The 19657-nt window shown below is 34.7% G+C and overlaps 1 long non-coding RNA gene across 1 annotated transcript in view; it reads right to left on the bottom strand.

The window, feature by feature from the left end:
* Nucleotides 1-18221: 18221 nt before the first annotated feature.
* Nucleotides 18222-19657, bottom strand: part of LOC108515176 (uncharacterized) — a 5205-nt gene continuing 3769 nt past the window's right edge. The window contains exon 3 of the long non-coding RNA XR_001881448.1: nt 18222-18260. This is a non-coding gene — a long non-coding RNA (uncharacterized LOC108515176). The remainder of the gene's footprint in view (nt 18261-19657) is intronic.

The following is a 19657-nucleotide window of genomic DNA, read 5'->3' as shown; positions in this document are numbered from 1 at the left end:
GATTAACGTCTATTGAGCACTTGCTCTGAATCAAGAGAGACAAACATCTCTCTATCTCTCTCAATTGTATATATAGTACTGAGAATGGTATCTATAGATATCATTGAGATATATCAAGAAAGGATAATATAGGGATTAGCACAGTAGTGTTTCGAAGAAGACAAACCAGTGAATTCTGTTTGGGTTTAAAGAAATAAACCTGTAATGGGTTGTATCAATCACAGTCATGGGAGAAAAAAATTACACACTCAAATTAGGCAATTCACAGAGAGTTGGTATCAAATATATATATATATATTTTCAAAGGTGTATGAAGGAGAAAGGAAAACCACAAGGGCTATTCACTACATCAGGGCTAATATCAACACGAGGTAGATACCATTACAGCTCCTATGGGTAAAGGAGGAAGCAGTTATCTGCATGGACATTTAGATTTGTGAGTAGAAGGACTGTAGTCTTTGAGCACAGAAATACAGCTTCCTGAGGAGATCCAACCGGGGAGAAAGCTGTGGGAATAAATAAACTGGCCTTGTTATTTTCACTTAGTTCTAGCTATTGTTATTTCTCTCCATGGTCAAAGCAAATAGAACCAGAAGCCTCCGAGTGATTAGTGTCATCCACACCAGGCACCAAGCAGAGCAGAAAAGGGTAGAAGGTTTATCTGAAAAGATAATAGAAGATATCCAGTCCAGGGCTCAACTTCTGCCTTTAGGATTTATTGCATACATTGAAGTTGAAAATTGCCCAATCATCTACTTTTTTTCTAGAAATATATTAACAATAAATTCATAAAATACTAGAGGTAGTACATGCATATATTTTCATATGCCATAAAAATATCAGAAGACATGTACATTTGTTTATTCATTTATCACAGAAGCAAAACAAACTAATTGAAACTCTCCCAGGGTTTCATGGACCCAACTTTGGAATCAACTCATTCTGTTCTTTTTTTTTTTTTTTTTTTTTTTTTTGAGACAGAGTCTCGCTCTGTCGCCCAGGCTGGAGTGCAGTGGCCGGATCTCAGCTCACTGCAAGCTCCATCTCCCGGGTTTACACCATTCTCCTGCCTCAGCCTCCCGAGTAGCTGGGACTACAGGCGCCCACCACCTCGCCCAGCTAGTTTTTTGTATTTTTTTGTAGAGACGGAGTTTCACCGTATTAGCCAGGATGGTCTCGATCTCCTGACCTCGTGATCCGCCCGTCTCGGCCTCCCAAAGTGCTGGGATTACAGGCTTGAGCCACCGCGCCCGGCCTCATTCTGTTCTTATCACTCAGTTATTAGGCCCCTTTCAAATTGCAAGGTACCAAATTTTCTATAAACAGACCACTTCCTATTGCTTACATAAACAGTAATCATTACTGGCATAATTCTAAGTTTTACAGGAATATGAAACATAAAATGTCAAGAAAATAATGTGAAATTTCTTTAGTCATAATCTCATCTAAATCATGAATATTACATTTTATATGCTATAGACACAGCAGTATCAAAAACCGTAAGAAATTTGTGTTCAAATGTTATCAGTTACTTAGTGCCATAAGTACCTCAGTGACTTATGATAGGAGAAAGCAAAGCAATCATTTATCAGAAGTTGTATGACCTAGAAAGACTTTGCTATGAAAATGCAATTTCACAAGATGTCTATGGCCACAAATGTTAGGAACCTCTTTTGTCAACATGAGTTTTGATAGAAAGAATTCATCCAAGAAAATAATTTGGTCATTTTCTTGAATCTGTGTTATGATAATTGTCATGGATTATTCTGGGTTATATACTAGAGTTGATTTGAACAAAAGCTCCAGACACAAGGAAATATATGGGGCCCATAGTGTAAGCAATTTTAAGGAGTTCATTTTCTTTGTATTATTGCTAAAATAATAATCATTATTAATAATAATAAAGGAAATATATTCAAATAATATATTTATTTTTAATATTTAAATAGGCTGTTTTTAAGTTTTTAAGTATATAGGTATTGAAACAGAGGCCATGCTGCAGAGAGAATTTAGGAGAGAGAAGCTCAGGTTTCTAGATGTATAAAGGCCAAATTGTTTAGAATTATCATAGAATCATTAAATTCCAAAAGTTTTCTGGTTCTCTAGTAATATGATATGTATAAAATGTTTTGAATTACTAGATTTTTTATCGTAGACAAACTCAGTAATAATTATAATTCTAGAACTAAGAAGAAACAGTATGGTGTAATGAGGCATGTGTTGACCTGAGAGTCAGGGAGATATAATCTAATTTCTGTAAACATCAGGTGGTTGAACTTCAAAGTGTCTCAAAACCTTATGGAAACAACAACCCAAGCATCAATCAGTGGATAAGTGGATTAAAATTATACAGAATATATACATAGTTGAATACTATTAATATTCAGCCTTAAATGCTGTCATTTGCAACAACATAGATATACCTAGAGGACATTATATTAAGTGAAATAAGCTAGGCACAAAGATACAAATACCATCTGATTCCATATGTGGAATATAAAACTATCAAACTCACAGAAGTAGAGAGTAGAATGGTGGTTAATATAGGATGGGAGTTGGGGTAGATGGGGAAAGAGGGGATCTTGGTCAACAAGTATAAAGTTACATTGAGGAGGAATAAGTTATGGTATTCTTTTTTTTTTTTTTTTTTTTTTTGAGACAGAGTCTCGCTCTGTCTCCCAGGCTGGAGTGCAGTGGTGTGATCTCGGCTCACTGCAAGCTCTGCCTCCCGGGTTCACGCCATTCTCCTGCCTCAACCTCCGGAGTAGCTGGGACTACATCCCCCGCCACCACGCCGGGCTACTTTTTTGTATTTTTTAGTAGAGACTGGTTTTCACCATGTTAGCCAGGATGGTCTCGATCTCCTGACCTCATGATCTGCCCGCCTCCGCCACCCAAAGTGCTGGGATTACAGCCGTGAGCCACTGCGCCCGGCCGAGCCACTTAAATTATGAATCAAAGTTGTGTCAATCGTACATGCAAAACCCATCCATATTTTTCCATCTCATTCAAAATAAAAATCAAAGTCTTGAGAGTCCACAAAATCTGGCTCCAATTAACCTCAGAGCCCTGCTATTATTCTTCCCCACATTTGTTCAACTTGAGTGGCACAGCATTTGTTGCTGTCCCTCAAACACAGCAGACAGGTCTCAATTAAGCACTTTACAATTTTCTCCACTGGAGTTCTCTTCTCCAAAGTATTGATTTGCATTGCCCCAAACTCTCACTTCAGATTTTACACAAATGTCACGTTATGATTGAAGCCAACCTTGAGTTACTCTGTTTAAAACTTCATCATCTCTATTCAAAACCCATCATCATAATTTCCTGATTGATTATTCTCCAAATACATATCTCTATTGTATAACTATAGTTTATATATAATTCGTTTATGTGTATTTGTTGTCTTGTTTCTCTAGAATTTTACATTGTTAACTTCTGACATCCAGTAAGAAAATCAGAATCACAAAACCACCCATATCTACAGAATCAATATTTTCATTTTAACAAGATCCCTAGTTTATTAATGTGCACAGTAAAGTTTGAAAAGTATTGTTCAAGAAACATCATGAGAATTCACATATTTATCTGTTTCTTCGAAGGCCTGGCATAAAGAAAGTTCTCAATAAGTATTCATTAAATAAATGAACAAATGAATTTTACCCTTGATAAAGTCTTTTACACTTTCCTTTAACTGGTTAAGACTGTTTGGACTACGTCAGAATAGTATAAGTCAAAAGTGTATTCTGCACTGCATTTTTTTTGTGATTTGAAGAAATTTCTTAACAGGAAGGATAGACTGTGAGGATAATAAATTATGACAGGAAGTGAGATAAGTGTATCAAAAAATGGATTGATCTTGAGTACTGTTGACTTTGATATGGGACATGTTCTCAGATGGCAAAATGAGAGCAAAATTCTAAAGTACAGCATTTCAAATCAACCTCATATCCTTTCACAGTCATTCCCATATTATTCCTTTGTAAAAAGTTTAAATTTGCAAAACTTATAAGCACTTGAACTGAGAAAGTTACAAAAATATATGTTAAAAAAAATAAATTCATGTTGAAAACTCTAAGCTCAAAAGCAGCTAACCAGCAGAAGCAAATTTTGATCTGTGCTTCAGTAGGCATTTATTGTTTTACATGTTCAAAGCTGAACCTAATTATCTTATAAATAACCATGCAAGCAATGGTCAACTTAGGCCAACATTAGAGTGTTGGAAACTCATCAAACTGAAATGAAGAAAACATACCCATAGGCTTATTTTGCAAAGGTGAAAACTTTCCATTTTATTTCAATTAGTGAGTTTTCAATGTTTGTAAAATTTGTTACATCTATCAGTGCTGTTAATTTCAGCATGTTGATAATTTGCACTTAATTTTTATGAAGACTTTGCAAGTTGTGATGTGGATCAGACTAGGTGTTATATTCTTATTGCTGCCTCTTAGTATTATGAATAAATTGTCTTGTCTCACAGGTAGGGTCGTCTCCATTTGGGCTGGAAAATAGCCCTACTTGACACTAACACACTGTTGCACTAGAGCTTTTAAAAATATTTTACTACAACTAATAAGAAGTGCTATCCTTCACAATTATTGACATATTTATAAAATTTATGTAGTATTGGGGAAAATAGATGAAGAGTGAATTACTAATGCCAAAAGTTTCCAGGATGTTATTTGAAACATTTATAATTACGTTTTGCTTGGTGTTCCTATCATCTAGAACAACAAAATTACTTTGAAAAGGAATAAAACAGAATAAAGAAAACAAAAATATCTGTAGGTTTGCACCAAACAGTAAAGAAAATAAAAAGATAAAAGTAGGACTGACAAAGAAAGGCAAATTTTTTTTTTCTAAGTAATAGATCAAAGAGAATCATTGAGAGATAATTCAATTTTTTGAAAACTTAACAGAAATGGCAACCTGCCTGTACTAGGTCAGGATGTTATACATTGAAAGTGTAGTCTCACTACATCTTTTATAGTTTGGAGAGATTCGTTACACAACTAGGTCTTCAGCTTCCTCCTATGTAAGATGAAAAATAAAATCTGTGCCATGAAACTCTGATTTATTTTATCCTATAGGAGTGAAAAGATGAAACATGTAAAATCAGTATATACAATTTCAATAAAGTTTTACCCTGTAAATTTCAACAATAGAGCTGTGGGAAAATATGACAAAATAATCTTATGGATCACTTGATTTGTACTCAGCTTCCTTCAAATTGCTCATGATCTTATTTTGATAACATTGAAAAGCATAGCTTAAGAGGGGAATTTGTAATTATCATTTATTCCATCTCTGTTGTTACGCAACATAGAAAATTATGCTCAAATGTATGCAATGGTTGCCCACAGTTGCACAACTAATTGGTATGAAAACTTGAATGGTTAATTTTATGTGTCAATTTGACTATGTCCTGGGCAGCACTGATATTTGGTTAAATATTATTCTGGGTGTTTCTGTGAGGGGGTTTTTGTATAAGGTTAACATTTAAGCTGGTAGACTGGGTAAAGCAGATGGCCCTCCCTAAAATAGGTGAGCCTTATGCAAGTAGTCAAAGGCCTAGAATAAAAGAAAAGGAACTAAGGGGAATTTCTTCTTACTCACGGCCTGCAAACCAGGACATATGTTTTTTTCTGCCTTCGGAGTCACATAGAAATATTGGTTCTTCTGGAGTTTCCAGCCTTCAAATTGGAACTATATCACTGGCTCTCCTTATTATCTCACCTTGCAGATTTTGGAACTTATTAGTTTCCTTAACTGCATATATCATATTTGATCATAAATCTCTCTTTTTCTTCTCTCTCTCTCTCTCTACACACACACACACACATGCACACATACACACACACATATATATGCAAACATACATATATGTATACATATAGTGAAGCTGTAAAGGTAAACTTACACACGCTGCAAAAAGCTTCCCTCCTTTACTCCATGCTCTGAGACATCTCTATGTGTCTTAGCTTAATAAAGATTAAAGGCTCTGAGAAATCTGTAAGAATTAAGTCTTTTTGGTGAACTTTAAACAAAAATTTTACAAATCGACTTAACAATTGAATCACTTATTTCTAGATTATCACAGTTTAGTCATGCATAAATTAATGTTTTCCTTAACAATAGGAACATGCTCTGAGAAATGTGTCCTTAGGCAATTTCATCATTGTGTAAACATCCTACAGTGTACTTACACAAACCTAGATGATATAGCCTACTGTATACCTAGGCTCTATTGTATAGGCTACTGCTCCTAGGTTACAAACTTATACAAAATGTTATTGTACTAAATACTGTAGGCAGTTGCAATACACATTGGTAAGTATTTCTGAGTCTAAACACAGAAATAGTAGAGTCAAATACAGTATAAAAATATGAAATAGTGTATCTGTATAAGGCAGCTCCATTATAATCCTATGGGATCACCATTGTAGATGTGGCCCTTAATTTAACAAAATGTCACTATGCTGTGCATGACTGTACTATAAAAGCATACTACTCAATGTGTGTTTTGAGAGACTGCAGCAATCCCATCACCTGGAATCTAGTTAGAAATGTATGTCTTAGGTTCCATTGCAGGTCTACTCTATCAGAATCTTCATTTTATTTTATTTTATTTTTTATTTTATTTTACTTTTTTTGAGGCAGAGTCTTGTTCTTTTGCCCAGGTTGGAGTGCAGTGGCTCTGTCTCAGCTCACTGCAAGCTCCGCCTCCCAGGTTCATGCCATTCTCCTGCCTCAGCCTCCCGAGTAGCTGGTACTACAGGCACCTGCCACCTCACCCAGCTAATTTTTTGTATTTTTAGTAGAGATGGTGTTTCACTGTGTTAGCCAGGATGATCTCGATCTCCTGACCTCGTGATCCACCCGCCTTGGCCTTCCAAAGCGCTGGGATTACAGCTGCTAGGGGCAGCTATTTAATGAGTATAGAGCTTCCATCATGAAATATGCTACACAATACTTTATTATACACTTAAAAATTTGTTAAAGGGTAGATCTTATGCATTCTATAATTCAAAATTATAATAAATAATATTTTGAGAATAACATTAAATTTTCCTTCAAAAAATTCCTACAAGGTTATCAAGATCTACAACAAATAAAAAATGTGTCTGACAAGGTGTCTTAGTCCCCACATTTTTCCCAATTTTTCCCCATCATAATGCCTTTATATCCCCTGATAGCAAAGTAAAAAGTTGGCATCATAAGAGACTGAGAGAAATAGCTTTCTCTCTGATGGTACATTTCCAATTTGCTGCCTGGGAAGTAGTTAATACAACCATGGCATTCAGTGAGTTAATGTAATTTTAGTGCCCAAGTGGCACTATTTGCTTTTCAAGAGATAGAACAAAATAATTTCCCATTTAAATGAGTCTACAGCTTGCTTATCACCTAGCAAAGCTGTTCGTACAGAGTGCATGTGAAACTTTAGATCAGCAGAGCAGTATCCATGTTGAAATAACTCATCTTTAAGTTTTAGAGTTTGAGAACAAATAGGCTTAGTAGGTTTGGGTCTATATATCTGAAACTTCAGAACAGAAATCCATAGGATGCCACATTCTTGTCAGTATTGCCAGGTGGACAATTGTATGTGCAGGAAGGAAAGATGACTATGCTGAATGTAGGCTGTACGATTTTTTGAATCATTGTCTTTTTTTTCAACTTTTATTTTAGTTTCATAGTGAACATGTGTGGGTTTCCTGCATGAGAAAATTGCATGTCTTTGCGGTTTGGGGTGCAAATACTTTTCTCCCACAGGTAGTGCACACAGTACCCAGGAGATAGTTTTTTGACTCTCACTCTTCTCTCACCTTCCCCACTCAAGTAGGCCTTGTTGTCCATGTGTCCTCAGTGTTTAGCCCCACTTACTAGTAAGAAGAAGCTTGGTATTTGGTTTTCTGTTCCCGTGTTAATTTGGTTAGGTTAATGGCCTCCAGCTGCATCCACGATGCCACAAAAGACATTATTTCAGTTTTTTATGGCTTCATACACTCCAGGGTGTACATGTACCATATTTTCTTTATTGGGTCCAACATTGATGGGTATCTAGTTTGATGCCATGTCTTTGCTATTGTAAATAGTGCTGCGATGAACTTAAAGTGCACATGGGTTGTTTGTTCGTTTGTTTGTTTTTAGTGGAATGTCTTCTATTCTTTCAACTATATACCTAGTAATGAGATTGCTGGGTTGAACGGCAGTTCTGTTTTTAGCTCTTTCAGAAATCTCCTAACTTCTTTTCCCATAGTAGCTTCACGAATCTGAATCCCCACCAGCAGTGTATAAGTATTCCTTTTTTCCCACAAACTGACCAACATCTTTTTTCTGACTTTTTAATAATAGCCATTCTGACTGATGTGAAATGGTATCTCATGGTGGTTTTGATGTGTATTTCTCTTATGATTACTGACGTTGAGCATTTTTTCATATTCTTGTTTGGCCACTTGGATATATCCTTTTGAGAAGTATCTGTTTATGTCCTTTGACTATTTTTAAATAGGGTTGTTTGTTTTTTTCTTGTTGATTTGTCTATGTTCCTTATATATTCCGAATATTAAATCTTTGTCAGAGGCATAGTTTGCAAACATTTTATCCCATTCTGCAAGTTGTCTGTTTACTCTGTTGACAGTTTCTTTTTCAGTGCAGAATCTTTTTAGTTTAATTAGATCACACTTGTCCATTTTTGGTTTTGTTGTAATTGCTTTTGGAAGTTTTGCTGTGAAATCTTTGCCAAGGCCTATGTCCAGAATGGTATTTCTAGGTTTTCTTCTGGGTTTTTTATAGTTTTATGTATTATATTTCAGCCTTTAATCCATCTTGAGTTGATTTTTGTGTATGGTAAAATGAAGGTGTCCAGTTGCAACCTTCTGCATATGGCTAGCCAGTTATCCCAGCACCATATATTGAATAGAGAACGCTTTTCCCATCGCATTTTATTAATGACTTTTTTGAAGATTAGATAATTGCAGGCATGTGGAATTATTTCTGAGCTCTCTGTTTTGTATTATTGGTCTATGTGTCTGCTTTTTTAGCAGCACGATGTTGTTTTGGTTACTGAAGCCTTATAGTTAGAAGTCATGTAGTGTGATGCCTCTGGCATTTTTTTTTTTTTTTTTCATAGGATTTGCTTTAGCTACTTAAGCTCCTTTTTGGTTCTATGTACATTTTAGAATAGCTTTTTCTAATTTTGTGAAAAATTCCATTGGTTATTTGATAGGATAACAGGGAATCTGTAAATTGTTTTGAGCAGTATGGCCATTTTAACATTGATTCTTCATATGCATGAACACGACATGTTTTTGCATTTGTTCTTGTTGTCTTTGATTTTTTTCAAGAGTGCTTTCTAACTTTTATTGTAGAGCTTTTTCTCTTCCTTGTTAGCTGTATTCTTAAGTACTTTATTTCTTTTTGTGGCTATTACAAATGGAATCACATTCTTAATTTGGCTCTCAGCTTGGATGTTATTGGCGCTACTGGCTTTTGTACATTGAATTTGTATCCTGAAACTTTACTGAAGTTTTAAAAAATCAATTCCAGGAGACACTGAGGAGAGACTATGGGATTTTCTAGGTATAGAATCATATTGCATGCCATGAGAGATAGTTTGACTTCCTCTCTTCCTGTTAGCTTGTCTTTTATTTATCTTTCCTGATTGCTCTGGTTAAGACTTCCAGTACTATGTTGAATACGACTGGTAAGAGTGAGCATCCTTGTCTTCTTTCTGTTCTTAAGGGTAATTCTTTCTGCTTTCTCCTGTTTGGTATCATACTTGGCTGTGGGTTTGTCATTGATGTTTCTTATTATTTGGAGATATGTTCCTTCAATACCTAGTTTGTTGAGGGTTTTCAACATAAAATGATGTTGAATTTTACCGAAAGTCTTTTCTGCATCTATTCAGACAATCATATGGTCTTTGTTTGTACTTCTGCATATATGATAAATTACATTTATTGATTTGTGTATATTAAGCCCAATCTTGCATCATAGGTATAAAGCCTACTTGATCATGGTGGATTAGCTTTTATATGTGCTGTTGGATTCAGTTTGGGAGTGTTTTGTTGAGGAAGTTTTGGATTGTTTTCTCCATTATTCTCTATCTTCTTCCACCCCAGGAGTATAATTTTTTGACACATGTTACATGGGATTCATTGCACTCTGTCTTTTGTTTAGGCTTTATCCAATGGGAGGCCATAGAAGAATGTTGGAACATGGGAAAGAAGAGATGGAGGTATTTATGTCCCTGGTTCTGTCCATTCTGGGAAGTGGGTTGGCAGGGGATGAATTTCTTTACCGATGGGCAAAGCTGCTACCTGCTGGTCCTTGTCTTTAGCTAGAGCTTCCACAATAGGTTCTGCTAATAGTTCTCAACAATTCATGTTTTTTTGTTTTTTTTTTCTTTCCCTTCAGACCTTGTGAAGGTAGCTGCTTCCCATTCCTGTTGGCTTCAGTGATTTAACATGTCTTTTAGATTTTGTAGCCCTATTTGTCTGTTTATAAAGTCTCCTGATTAAGTTCTCTTTTATCATTTTCTTGCATGTACAATTTTTTTTTTTTTTTTTTTTTTTTTTGATGGAAGGATCCTAATTCACACGGTAATTGGCTCTGGGAGGTAATCTAAAGAATAAATTTTAAAAATAGAAACCTGTGGTTGGGTTGATCATACTATTGATGAGTTCATGTGTATCTTTCCTACTAGATGAACTGAGTCCCTGATAAACCAGAGTTTGTGGTGGAACTATGATTACACACATTTTTCTTCGGCATGGATAAAAAGTGGTGTGAGTAGAGGTCAAGAATCTTGGAAATGAGGAAATTGATATTAAAGAGAAAAGTAGCATTGGGTGTGGCTTCTATTTAAAAAATAGAAAACACACACAACACAGAAGATAAATAAAATATTTACTATCCAACTCAAGACACAAGAGGAAAATTAAAAAGTCTGTATAATAGGTTTTTAAAAGTCTTCTATTTTCTTCAGGTACAGAGAAGATATATCTTGGTAGTCCAAAGGCCTGAATATAAAGGTATGAGGATTGCAGAACCAATTAAGTGCTCACAATTTATAGTTATCTTACTAAAATACAGCAAAGGTGAGGAAAGCGTTGGCTACTGAGAAATAAAATGGGGCTTTGAGAAATACATGGCTGAAAATATTGCTTCCAAAACCCACATATTTTATTAACAGAGATGTATTTCTCTTCATCTCTCATTATCACCAAATCCTTAAGGAGTGCTATATCTTGCATGGCTCAGACGAGAAATGGAAGGAATTGTCTAAGAAGACCAAACTATTCAATATAATAGGGCATATGACTTAAATATGCAGACAATATATGGCATAGTCTCTCCTGTGGCTACTAATACATATGCACAAGTCAAGACGTGGATGTGGGAGTAGTCATTGCCACTATTCATTTAAGAAATGTTGCTACTTGTTCTTATAAGATGAGCTATTTGAGTTTAGAAGACACACTGTTCTAGAGCTAAATCCTTCCACTACAAAAGACAGTCGTGGTCATGTGATATTTCTCATACATTCTGCTAACCCAAGTTACAGAATAGGCAGTCATTCTACTTACCTGAGTGATTGGTATTGACTGCAAAATAGAAAATAAAATCCTGTCAGACTAAAAAGACTATCTAGAAACCAGAAGATCTAGTGGGTGTTTTTTTTTTTTTTTTTTTTTTTTTTTTTTTTTTTTTTTTCTGAATGTGTGTCACTGCTGTGTATCTATGGCTTCCTACCATCTAAAATGCCAGTGAAAGTAATATTTCTTATATTCCTAAACAAGTTTAAACAGATATGTTAAATGTATGTATACAAATTCATTAAAATTGATTAAACATGCATGTATAAAATTACTTAAAACCTATGAAATATGTAAAATAAAATTTTAAAATAAAACCAGTTAGCTCAACCAAAGAAAACAAAAAAAAAAAAATTGTGTTTTTTTCCCTATTCTAAGTGTGAATCTATTCTTCAACTATATTAACAGCAATGCTTTAACAACTGAAATCATATTATGTCATACTTCAGCTCACTCTGTCTGAAATTCCTCCAAGACCAGGTATAATCAGATGACAGCCTCTTTCTCCGACTTCGTATCCTGTCTCTCTTCCTCTTGCACATTCTGGTCCAGCCACACTTTTCTTCTTGCAATTTCTTGAGTATCTCCAGCTCATTTCCAATACAAGAACTTAGTCTAAATGACCTTTCCCAGTCCTTTGCATGACATGTTCTTTAACCTAATTTAGTTAATGTTTAAATGTTACTTGTGAAACATACGACTTAACTACTTAAATTACAAGCACTATCCTCATCATACTCTCTCCTATATTGCTGATTTATTTACTTTATAGTATCTACCAGTCTGAAGTATGACAGTTATGTATGTCTTCTCTTTTTTATTTCTTACCTTTCTCATCAAAATCTAAGCTCTGTGAAATAAAGAAATGTTTCATGTTCACTTCTGTATCTCTGACAGCTAAACCTGGCAATTAGTGTTATTGTTTTTTTTTTCTTTTCTTGATGGGCATTTGAACACTTGAAGACTTTTCTCAGTTACACATTTCTTTGGTCAAAGCATTAAATCTCTGAACCTAGATTATTCTCTATGGAATTAAGAAAAATTATCTTCTTTTGATATCTATATTGATACATTGACAGGAATGAATAACAAACGTTTCACTTTATGCTTCTCAGTTATCTCTATGTCACTCATAAATACACTGCCTTTTAGTTAAGCCATAACATTCAATGATGTAGACTATTTATCCAATATACTTCTCTTAGTTAGCAGGATGATTTTCACCATGGGTACCCAGGTATTAGGTGCTGGTGCTCCTTAGGGTAAGTGCTATTGTTATAAAGTTTTTAATCACTGTTAAAATTGAGAGTGAACATTGTTGAAAATAGAGTTATTCTGTTCTCCCCAGTCCATCTCAAATCTGTAAATTTGTAAATGTCTAATCTGAATTAAATAAATTTGTTAGGAAACAAGATTTTATGATTCACAGAGAATAGTTAATATTCTATTGTTTTGGTATTTGTTGATTTAAAAAATTAGCGATGAGAATGAAGGCTAAAACAACTGCATACTTAATCACCTGCTGAGACAAATTATAACCTTCTCTTAGGTAACAATGATAATGATTGCATTAATATAGCCAAGTAGAAAGAATTGATTAGAACATGCTGTAAAGTCAACCTTATTTTGTAATATATGCAATTTGTAATCACTGAAAACTGAAATGATATTTGATTACAGTTAAGAAAGGGTTTAGGTATTTTGAAAAGGGCAAAAAATACTTTTACGTTTATAAATTAGAGTTTGAATCTTGGTAGCCTTATTTTCTAACCATGATAATGGTTAGGAGGGACACTGAAGGTTATCTGAGATAATATTGCAAGAGAGTTGAGCATACATTTTGACACAATAAATTGTAAAGTATAATGCCTTTTAAAAGGGAAATGCTATTTTAGATGATTTGATATTTGTGATGATTAATCCTCCCAGAATCTGCATGTAAAATATTGTTTAAAATAATGGCAGTAGAAACTTTTCCCTTTCTAGTTTTCTTACTAGAAATGTTTTATGATAACCTTATTATCAGGAAAAGAAAAACATGGAAAAAATGACAAAGACAAAGATAGCCTTTTGTGTATGTCATAAATGCCTAGCTTCAGAGTAATTGCTTTAAGATAGTCTCATTGTTCCTGTGAGTAAAAACCTAAGATATTACACATGGTCCTAAGGAAAATCATTATATTTGCTATGATGGTTAATTATGTGTGTCAAGTTGACTGGGTCACACTGTACCCAGATAACTGGTGAAACATTACTCTAGGTGTTTTCATGAGAGTGTTTTGGATGAAATTAATATTGAAATCTGTGGAGTGAGCAAGGCAGATTGACCTCTGTGTTAGGTTGTTCTTGCATTGCTATGAAGACATATCTAAGATTAGGTGATTTGTAATTTGTAAAGAAAAGAGATTTAATTGGCTCATGGTTCTGCAGGCTGTACAGGAAGCATGGCATTGTCATCTGCTTGGCTTCTGCTGAGGGCCTAAGGAGGCTTACAATCACAGCAAAATATTAAGGGCACACAGGCATCTCACATGGCAAGAGCAGGAGCAAGAGAAAGAGGAGGTGCCACGTTTTACAATAACCTGATCTTATGATAACTCACTAACTATCTTAGGACAGCACCAATCCATGAGGAATCCATCCTCATGACCCAAATATCTCCCACCTCCAACACTGGGGAGTGCATTTTAACATGAGATTTGGGCAAGGACACATATCCAAACTACATAACCCTCTCTAATGTGGATGGGCCTCATCTGATCAGTTGAAGGTCTGAATAGAACATAAGGTTGACTCTACCCTGAACAAGAAAATTCTCCTGCCTGATGGTATTTGGCTGGGACATGGGCATTTTCCTACCATCAAACGCTGAAACAATGACTCTTCCTGGGTCTTGTGCCTCCAAGATCTTTCAACTGAAACAGCACCAACAGCTCTCCTAATTCTCAAGTCTTTGGATGCAAACTGGAGCTAAACTACCAGCTCTGCTTGGTCTCCAGCTTGCTAACACTGCAAAGTTTGGGACTTGCCAACCTCCACAATCATGTGAACCAATTCCTTATAATCAATCATTTTTTATATATCTATATATACGGTAAATACATTTGCCTACTTAGAAAATGAAATAATTGACATTTTGACTTTCTAAGACTTGAGATCATCCTCATTGTTATGCAATTAATAATAGCTCTAATAAGCTTACTGAAGATGTCTATTATGTATGTTTGATGTGCAACTTGACATACCTGGTTTCCTTCAATTTCCATGATAATTGTATTAGGAGGTTGCAACTACCTGCATGATAAAAATTAGGGTGCTGTTCAACAACCAGTGTTAGGGTATTCTGTCAGTAAGAAGGTGGATCCATATTTAGGCTGTCTTATTTGAGGAAAAAAAAAAAAAAACAGTTTTTAGTATGCTATGCTTTTCTTCATGGCCTCTTGATTCTTAATAGTAATTTAGATGCAATCACAACTAATTAATCCATTTGTCTTTGGAATGAGCCCTTGTCAATTCTCTTTGCATGCTCCTGTGCACTTCTAGGAACACAGGTATTTCTCTCTAATACATAGATCCAAGCAAGGAATTAACCATTCATCACCTTCAGAAATACAAATATAATTGATTTGTCCTGTACTATCACTTTTTTTTTTTTTTTTTTGAGATGTAATCTTGCTCTGTTGCCTATGCTGGAATGCAGTGGTGCAATTTCGGCTCACTGGAACCTCCGCAGCCTCCCAAGTTCAAGCGATTCTCCTGCCTCAGTTTCCCGAATAGCTAGGATTATAGGCACGCGCTACCGCACCAAGCTAATTTTTTGTATTTTTAGTAGAGACGGGGTTTCATTGTGTTAACCAGGATGGTCTCCATCTCCTGACTTCGTGATCTGCCTGCCTCTGCCTCCCAAAGTGCTGGGTTTACAGGCCTGAGCCACCGCGTCCGGCCCACTCTTTATTTTTTAATCAGACACTTCTCCCATGTATGACATAATATTCTTTGCCATAAAAATGTATTCATTTGAGACCTATTTCCTGTATTTTTAGTATTATGTCATGTGTTCTTATACTGAGTGCCATTCATAACAATTTTGATTTTAATACCATCAAAGAGAGTTAAGTCATGATTCTTTAAGATTTCTTCAATTATTCCTTGTCAAGTGAAGATAAGTCACTGTCAATGCTTTCAATTGTAAAAATCAAGAGTATTATACTTTAGTGCAAGCAAAACTCAATTTTTTTCTGCCCTTTGTTTCATGAACGCCATTTTCAATTTTAAAAATATCCTGCAGTAAACATAAATCAGTGTCTGCCTTTTTGAATATTTTTTCCATTTTCGTTTTATTTCACCATTTTATTTATATTGAAAACCTAACCCTCTGTGAGATGCTATTTTGCCATAGAATACACTTATCAAGAAATTAAATAATAATCTATGTTTACAGTTTTAAAAGTAGTTTCACAAAATTTTCACTTATAATTCTTTAATATTTATACATTCAGTAAACATTTATTGGGAATATAAGAAGTCTTCCCTTAAGTATCTCAAGCTAGTAGGAAAGACAAAGAGGTGAAAAGGGTAATTAAAAATCTAGTGTGATGAGTGCTATTAACGCTGAGTTCTGCAGTGGCACATATGTGTGGTTTCTTACCCAGTTAAGAGTGGGAAAAATGTAAGAAAATTCGTGGGAGATATTACATCTGAATTGAAACTTGAAATGTGTCTATGCAGTACCTAGAGACAGATTCAGGGATAAATCCATTGGTAAAAGTATGGCAATGAGAAGATATTCAGACTAGAAGGGTAGTTAAAAATACAGCTCCTAGAGCCGGAAAGCACAGGTACATAAGCATTCAGTGGCTTCTTGGCAGTTGTACAACCTTGCCCCAGTTATTCACCTCTCTATAATGCAGTCCTCTCATCTTCAAAATGGAGACAATAATAGTATGCACTCCCTAGGATTTCTATAAGTATTTAACGTATCAGTATATGAAAAATAGAAATGACCTGGCACACAGTAAGTGCTCAGTAATGGTCATTATTATGTCTGGAGTAAAGGGAGCTATACAGTAGTTGAAAACATAAGGCTCCAAACAGGACAGATTTTGTCCCCTTTTACACATAAAGTTGAGACTTAAAAGTGATTTCTAATAATAGACAATCTTTTCGTTTTTAAATTATGTATTATTTAATTTATTTCAGTTAAATTTTGGATTTCCATTTTGTTCAAATGTATGATGTTTGTTATTATTTCGTGTCATGATTTGTTCAAAATAAACTTATTTTGAAACATAATTTTCTAATAGATAGCCAGCCAAGTAGCACTATCATTGCAAAGAGTCACTTATAAATTCAATGCATGTCACCTTTCTGCAACTCTTTGGCAATGAAATACAGAGCTGTTCAGCTTTGGCTCAGCTAACTCACTCTAGCAGTTACAGGCTCCTTTACACAGTTTTGAGCATTATTAAAAATGTTATGCTAGCTGAACACTCCAGAAATCCTACCACTTACATATGAGAATTTCCAAGTAAAAGTCTTCATAAACAGGACTCACCTTCATAATAAACACAGTTCCATTTAAAAATGAATGTTTCCCTCCAAGTGGGATTCCAATACAATCTAGAAATGCTCCCTTTTGTTTTAGTTTTGTCACTAGTAGAAGACCACTTTTAAATTAGAATAGTTATCATTTTATGCTTTACAAATTTATCTAATCTTGCTGTTTCTCATACATAATATAATTTAATTTGGTGATAAATTTTTGACTCTTAGAATAATTGAAATCAAATTGAATACATTTAAATATTGGAGCATCAGTTTATTAAATCAATATAAATCTGTGGGAAAAGATTTTAATGCTAGGTTTTAAAGAAAGTCACAAAATTACTAGACTGGTACTAGCCCTAATGAAGACTATGAATTAAAAATACAATTAGTTATTAATCTTCAGTATAATGTAGAGGGTTTTCAATCTTCTTCTTTTGTGGTAGCTCTAAAATTTTTCACTCTGTAGTTCGGAAAGAAATGAATGAATTCAGTTCAGAAAGAAATGAATAAATGTGAATATTCAGTGTTGAAATGCCTAACTAATCTATCAGCAAAATTGCACCAGAGGGAAATCACATGTGAGCATAAGGTAGCTATCCCAATTAGTCTCTACAACATGGACTGTTATACCAGCCCCATCAAAGATAACTCTATCTCAGAGTGCATCAGCACATGCTGGAAATGCTTGGGACTGAATCACTCAGTTATAATTGCATTTATATTACTATTTGTTTAATTATTTATGTGATGCCCATATATTTTAACTAGTCTAAACTCCATGAGGTTAGGGATTATAGCACTCAGATTTATCTACTCATCTTTAGTGTTTAATAGGTGCCTGACTCATAATAGAATTATAATAAGCATTTCTGGGAGGACAAATAGATGAATGGATGAATGACCCCACTCAGTCTCTCTTCAACAGTTCTCAATCTCCTCTTCTTCAGGGTACAAGAACATATTCATCATCTGAGTTTGTTTTGCTCAGCTTCCCTTATTTCTTTCAAATTACCTGGCAAAAGCAATGATCTACAAATTCTACCATTTGTTTCCATTTACCTCAGCTTTTCTCTTTGTTCTCTGTGCATCTCTTCTTATTATTCTTGCTAAAGATCCCTAAATTATATGAGAGAAAGGTAAAATAACTGGAACATAATGTATTCTAGAATGTATTATAAAGATAAATATTTCAGAAGGGTTTTCTGTTTTTTCACAAGATAAGTATGTTATGGTTTGGAAAATTTCCTGACAGCTGTACATGAGGGCTGCAGCCCAATAGATGGGCTTTGGATCATAATAATCCTTATCTACCACTGAAAATTCATTCGTTAGGTTGGATCCTCTAATACTGTTGTCAGTAAAAAGTGTATATATCACCTCGTCTTTGAAAGGCAAACCAAATGAATTGTTAGGCATTGTGGTGAACCCAGATGAATTCTTCACTGTTCATTGAAAACAAAGGGCATAGATGTTTTAAGTGCACACACAGAATGGGATTTTAGACCATAAGAATGAAAGAGACAGAGTCATTATTCAAAGACACGATTGTCCCAGGTAATATCAAAGTTAAAGAGTGCCTCTGAAAAACACAATTAGTGGGCTGGGGTAGGTAACGGTCACTGTTTCTCTCCCAGGTTTTTTCTTTTATGCTAGAAGCTGAAACATCTAACCCTGTCAAAGAGATGTCATCAATGCTTCTATGAATAAATTCATATTCTTTAGAGGGAGCAGAATACAATTCATATTATATATATATGATATATATATATATTTAAAATAGACAATTTCTGTGCTTGGAAAATGAGAAAAAAAAATGCCAAAACTTACAAGACATAAAGTTGCCTTTTGTTCTCACTCTACGTTAAAATCAGGCTTAGTCTTAGGATTTATGCTAGCTACTCATGTCAGAAGACAGATTATTATTTTTCTTTGAATGATTTCATGCAAGTTTTGCTATAGTCTTATATTTTCTTTTTCAACACAAGTCTTCTGTGGCTAATGCTAGACAACCAGCCTGATATTTTTTCTTCTTTTCCTGAACTAGATAGGTGTGATCCATCCTCAATGAAGGAGCATACTTGGGTTGGAAGTTAATGGGTTTTGGTTACTCTTCTGAGATATTTACCTGAGCAACTGCTTTCATTTTATTATTAGTGTAAATAAATTGTATGGCATGTTTGTTATTACCTCCACATGTTCAGAAGCTTTTTCTTAGTTCATTTCTTGGTATTAATTACATTACTATTTACAGACAAACCACTGCATCATTTGTTAAGCAGACATATTTTTCTAAATTTCTCTAGCAAAATTTCTATCATTTTTGGGTATGGTTTTACCCTCAGTATGGAAATGCAACTGGCCTGAGAGAATGACAAATATTTTGGGCCATAACACACAGCCTAATGTAAACGGCCTAATATGTTTCATTTTTTACTTTCATACAATGCGACACAGAGAAAGAAAAGGAAAGAAAAAAAGGGAAGAGAAAGAAAGGGGAGGGGAGCAGAGGGGAG

The sequence above is a fragment of the Rhinopithecus bieti genome, unplaced genomic scaffold (assembly GCF_001698545.2).
Source record: "Rhinopithecus bieti isolate Rb0 unplaced genomic scaffold, ASM169854v2 scaffold_34314, whole genome shotgun sequence".
Taxonomy (NCBI): domain Eukaryota; kingdom Metazoa; phylum Chordata; class Mammalia; order Primates; family Cercopithecidae; genus Rhinopithecus; species Rhinopithecus bieti.
This window is presented reverse-complemented; position numbering and strand designations above follow the sequence as displayed.